Source organism: Oenanthe melanoleuca, unplaced genomic scaffold, assembly GCF_029582105.1.
Source record: "Oenanthe melanoleuca isolate GR-GAL-2019-014 unplaced genomic scaffold, OMel1.0 S343, whole genome shotgun sequence".
Taxonomy (NCBI): Eukaryota; Metazoa; Chordata; class Aves; order Passeriformes; family Muscicapidae; genus Oenanthe; species Oenanthe melanoleuca.
This window is the reverse complement of record NW_026612992.1, coordinates 16779-22729: the sequence shown is the minus strand read 5'-3', so window position 1 is coordinate 22729 and position 5951 is coordinate 16779. Positions and strand designations below refer to the sequence as shown.

General features: G+C 47.1%; 1 long non-coding RNA gene across 1 annotated transcript; it reads left to right on the top strand.

Annotated features, from left to right (window-relative positions):
* Positions 1-1037: 1037 nt before the first annotated feature.
* On the top strand, positions 1038-2858 carry LOC130266927 (uncharacterized). Its single transcript, XR_008843014.1, has 3 exons — positions 1038-1170; positions 1818-2039; positions 2791-2858. It is a non-coding gene; the product is annotated as an uncharacterized LOC130266927 (long non-coding RNA).
* Positions 2859-5951: the final 3093 nt, after the last annotated feature.

The window sequence follows — 5951 nt, the reverse complement described above, 5'->3', positions numbered from 1 at the left end:
TTGTTTTTTTTTTTTTTGGGGGATAATTTTGGTAATTTTTGAAGATTTTTTTAGGGATTATTTTTTGGGATTTTTTTGGGGGATTTTGGTAATTTTTGGGGATATTTTTGGAATTTTTTTGGGGTTTTATTGAGGTTTTTGGGGGGATTTTATGGGAATTTTGGGGGGTTTTTAAGTAATTTTTTGGAGGATTTTTTGGGGGACTTTTTTTTTAATTTTTGGCTATTTCTTGGGGAATTTTTTTGGTAATTTTTGCGGATGTTTTTGGGATTTTTTGGGGGATATTTTCTCCCCTCTGGCCGCCAGATCCACGTGATTTTTGGGGGTTTTTTGGGGATTTTTTTGGGGGGAATTTTTTTTTGGCTCTTTGGTAATTTTAGGGGATATTTTTTGGGTGTTTTTGGGTGTTTTTTGGGTAGTTTTTGGTGTTATTATCTCTATCCCTGCCAGCTCCAGGTGGTTTTTTGATAATTTTTGGGGGGTTGTTGGTAATTTTTTGAGGATTTTTTTTGGGTGGTTCTGGGGTTTTTTGGGAGGTTTTTTGGATTTTTTATGGGGTTTTGGGAATTTTTTGAGGGAAATTTTTTGGGATGTTTCTGGGAATTTTTGGGGAATTTTTTTGGGGTTTTTGATAATTTTTGGGGATATTTTTGGAGTGGTTTTGGCTGGTTTTTTGGGTAGTTTTTTGGGGTTTTTCTCATCTATTGCAGCCAGGTCCAGGTGATTTTTGGGGGTTTTTGGGGGATATTTTTGGTAGTTTGGGGGGTTTTTTTGAGTTGTTTTTTGGGATTTTTTTGGGAGATTTTTTGGAGTTTTTGGGAATTTTGGGGGCATTTTTTTGGGATTTTTTTTATTTTTTGGCGATTTTTTGGGGGAATTTTCTTGGTAATTTTGGGGAGTTTTTGGGGTAGTTTTTTGGGGTTTTTTTTCTCCCCTTTGGCCACCAGCTCCAGCTGATTTTTGGGATTTTTTGGGGATATTTTTGGTAATTTTTGTGGATGTTTTTGGGATGTTTTTTGGTTTTTTCCTCTGAGCAGTGTGGAAGGAGAGCCCTGTGGCTTGGATGGGGCTTCTCACCACAGGGAGGTTGGAGCCAAATCACTTGGAGAGCTGAGAAGATCTGTTCAGCTGGAAGGTGCTACAGATCCAACGTGATGAGTGATACACAGGGTAATTATATCCAGCTCCAAAAGGAAACTCAGAATGGGATGATGTGGAGCTGACAAGAAGGCCACTGGCCCCTGGGCTGTGCCAGCTCTGGGGTGGCAGCAGGGCCAGGGCAGTGCCCTTGTCCCATGTGCTGGCCCTGCTGGGGCAGCTCTGAGAGCCCTGGAGGGGCTGGAGCATGTCCAGGGAAGGGAACAGAGCTGGGGAGGGGCTGGAGAATTCCTGAGGGAGCTGGAAAGGGCCTGGAGAATTCCTGAGGGAAATGGGAAGGGCTGGAGAATTCCTGAGGAGCTGGGAAGGGGCTCAGCCTAGACAAAAGGAGGCCCAGGGACCTTGTGGCTCACACAATTCCCTGCCAGGAGGGGACAGCCAGGGGCATTTGGGATCTGGGAACAAGGACAGGAGGAGAGGGAATGGCTGGGCCAGGGCAGGCTCAGGGTGGATATTGGGAAAATTAGGAACAGAGTTGTCCATCCCTGGCACAGACTGCCCAGGGCAGTGATCCACATCCCTGGGGAGATTTAAAAGATGTGGCACTTGGGGACATGTCTTTGTGGTGATCCTGGCAGTACTGGGTTAGAAGTCAGACTCAATGGTCTTGGAGTGGTTTTCAGACCTAAATGAGTCTGTTGTTCTATGGTTTGTGACAGGAGCACATCCTGGAGAAACCCCTGGCAATTGGGATGTGATTCCACAGTTCTTTAGGAAAAGGACTTGCTGCATGGAGAGGTCTCTGGGAGGGAGCAGAGGTGGTGTTGGTGGCAGTGCCTGCACAGCAGCAGGGTGGTGGCAGCCAGAAGATTGAGCCCACATACAAGAAGCCACAGATTCCAACCTCCTGCAATGGTCAGGGACAACTTCTACTGTTCCAGGTGCTCCAAGCCCCATCCAACCTGGACCTAGCAACTGCCAGGGATCCAGGGGCAGCCACAGCAAATCTGAGCACCCTGTGTCAGGGCCTTACAGCCCTGCAGGGAGGAATTCTTTCCCAAAATCCCATGCCCTCTAGCAGTGGGAAGCCATTCTCCCTTGTCCCGTGCCTCCATCCCTTGTCCAAAATCCCTCACCAACTTCCCTGTAAACCCCGTTTTAGGCATTCAGTCTGATCTCACTTCTAGCAGTCCATTTTGAATGCAGACATTCAGCATGGTCTGGGGGTTCTCTGGTGAGGGGCAGCAAAGGGCATCCCCACATTAGAGAGATTGCAGGATGGCTTATCCCTCCTCTCCATCTTCTCAGGGGCAAAGAGACACGGATGACCTTCTCTTGTTGGTCTTAACACCCCTAACTGTCAAAAGTGATTTCACCTCCCTCCCTAGGGTCCCCATGCCAGCTCCAGAGCCACGAGGGCAGCCCCACAGCGGTTTCAACTTGGGTCTCACAGTTCTTTTCTGAGCTCCGCAGTTTTCTTCCCAGTCCCAGGCCCACTTTCCCATCCGCACTCACACTGACTTCCCACTGCAGCCCCTCTCTCACACACGGTCAATATTCCGGCATGGCCGGGATTCCGGGCGCAAGCAATCCCAAAGTCTCCTTCTCAGCGCTACCCGTCCCGTCCCCTGCTCAGGCACAGCTATGTAGTAGCAAAAGCAAGCTGACGTTGATCCTGCTTCATGCCTCTAGTCACTGACAAGCGATCTGCTGCCAAGTGCACTCTCCAGTGCTCTGCAGATTCCTTCTTCGCGCTATGTGTCCTTGCGGCGAGATCTCTCTAGGCGAGGTAAGGTGTCGTCTCCTGCTAAGCACAGAACACTCTGCTGCTAGGTTTTGCTAGCTGCCAAAACACGCCTGGCGTGTGCACTTTTCTGTTCAAAGTCTCTGTACCATACGAGAATGACCGTGCTCTGTGTAAGCTTACAATGCACTGTTTCAACACTGCATAGCGAAGAGCACTGCAGTGTACAGAACGCTAAGGAGAAAGCATGCACAGCACACAGTAGTTCTCACTTTGCACTACACTTAGAACTGAGTTCTCTGCATCACGGTTGTGTACCACAGAATGCTGCTTCATGAACAGGCATGTAGTAGCAAAGCAAGCTGACGCTGATCCTGCTTCATGCCCCGAGCCAGCCAGGAGACGAGGCATCTGGAAAAATCCCTGGACCGAGGCCGACAGCTCTGGGAAGGCCCAAGGGAGGTCCAGAGATATCAGAGCCAAGAACCCTGGGAACAGAGATGTGTGAGTGATGGAATAAAAGGCATTTTGTTTGTTTAGTATCTGGGTAATTTGTAATTTTGTAAAGTGTGAATTTGTTTTGGAGAACCTCAGCACAACAATTCTGCTCTTTATCTGTAAGAAGGACAGCCTTCATGAAGTGCATGTTTGAATTGCAGTGCTCTTGGCTTGAAGCCAGAGTGGTTCAGTTCATTAGTGTCTGTGCTGTGGCTCAGAGGGTTGTGATTTCGAATCCCGACAGTTTGGATTGTTTGTTTTGTGCTTTGCTGTATATTTCAGGATATCAGAATGGGTTGCATATGCTCTTCTGAATCTGATAATAATAGTATTCCAAGAGATAGCCCTTTCGGGCAAATATTGAAAAGCTGGGCAAATCTGATTGGAGAGGAGTCCGAGCTTTCAAAACCTAAACTTATTAGACTCTCGGAAAAAATCTGGCCAGTGTATGAATTAGATAATGGAGAAACCTGGCCTAAGTTTGGAACTTTAAATCGAAAATTAATATCAAGTTTAATATCCCAACTACGTAGAGATAATTTTTTTGAAGAGCTAAAATATGCCCGGCTTTTCCTGGTATTAGCATGTGAGCTGGACCGGGAAAAGGAGAAAGAGCATATATTAGTCTTAAAGGGTAAAAAGAAGGAGCCAACTTTCAGTAGTTTATGTAAAAATCCAGAGGAATCAGAGATGGACCTGGTTGCGCCCGCCATGAGAACAGGATCGGTCTCGGCCGCGCTGGGCGCGGGCTCGGGCCAGGCCGCAGCCCCTCCTCCCGCAGCCCCGCAAAGGGGGGACACGGGGCAGGAGGAGCTCTGGTCAGTGAAGGAGGAGGAAGGTGGGCCCTGGCAGCAAAGGACACTGCCCCTGCAGCCCCCGGCACCGCCCCGAGAGGAGGGGCTGGGGGACAGGGCCTTGTGCACAGAAGGCGGGGAGGGAACCTCCCACAGGGGAAGTGACGCCTCCTCCATTCTTGGGCCTGTGAGATACCATCTCAACCCCGAAGGTCAGGGAGCTGCCGCGGGAGGGGACACCCTCAAAGATCGCAGACACACTGCCCGGCAGCGGCGTCGCAATAGGTCTCGCATGGTGCTTTCTAGGATGGGGACTAGCCGAGGTAAACTGTTGGCCACAACAGACTCAGACAGCTCTTATTCAAATGGCTCTGAGGAGGAAGAAGAGGATGATGAAATAGATGAAATTATTGCTGCCTTAAACAAGCGAAGGAGGGGAAGGATAGTAAGAAAATCCCTCAGAGAACGTAGCCCAATTGCTCAGCGTACTAGGTTACGAAGGGAGAAAGAAAGAGAACCAATTTTGCAAGCCCCCTTAAGACAAGCAGTTGGCAATCAGGGGCCAATATATGTGAAAGTCCCGTACTCCCTTATAGAGTTAGAACAGTGGAAAACTACCGTGGGGAAATATAAAGACAACCCGGATAAAGTGGTAAACTTAGTAGAACGGGCTATTAACTCACAGAATCCTGACTGGGCAGATTTGAACTCTATGTTAGATACATTACTTGATCCCACTGAGAGACAGATGGTCAACAAAGCCATTATAACCTCAGTAGAGGGGAACATAGCCAGCGGACTACTTCAAGGTACTGTCACTCAGATATTCCCCCTTGAAAATCCTGGGTGGGATCCAAATATACCAGAACAAATGGCAAGGCTGAAACGATATCAAAGCCTTGTGGTATATGGGTTAAAGCATGGTGTACCTAAAGCTATAAATTGGTCAAAGCTTTATGAAATAAAACAAAATTATGATGAATCACCCACTGATTTTTTGAACAGATTAAAGAGAAACTGCTATCAAGTATACTGATCTAGACCCTGAGTCAGCTGATGGTAAAGCACATCTGGTTTTGTTGTTTATGGGTCAGGCTTCAAATGATATAAGAAGGAAGCTACGAAAGATAGAAGGAGTCCGAGATATGGAGAAATTGCTAGAGGTTGCCTGGAAGGTATTTCGAGATAGGGGTCCAACTGAAAGGGTTAAATCTCAACCTAGTAAAAAGGCAACTCAGCAAAAGTTATCCAACAAAGCTTCTCCTACAGAGAAGGACCAGTGTGCGTAGTGTAAAAATTGGGGACATTGGAAAAAGGACTGTCCAGTGTTAAAAGAAAAATCCTCAGTTTCCCAACTGCCAGTAGTACAAACTTCAAGTGGCTCAGGCTCTGAGTGATGCCGACCGAGGGCTCTTCCCCCAGCAGAGCCCTTGGTTACGACTAAGCTGGGGAAAGATGACATTGAGTTTTTGGTAGATACTGGAGCAGCATATTCTGTGTTGAATACCTTAGAAGGGAAACTGAGTCGTGACACTGTACGTGTTGTTGGGGCGACTGGGGTAACTGAAACAAGGCCTTTTTTTCCAACCTTTAAAATTCAAATTGGGGAAGCATTGGATAACCCATCAATTCCTTTACATGCCTAACTCCCCAAAACCACTAATGGGGAGAGACTTGCTTGAAGAATTGGAAGCAGAGATTAAATTTAAAAAAGGAGGGGGTGTAGAAGTTATAATTGCCGAATCTAAATTTGTCCAAGTTTCTGCAGTTTTTATACAGGAAAAATGCAGTGAAATCCCCGCTGAAGTAGAAAATGT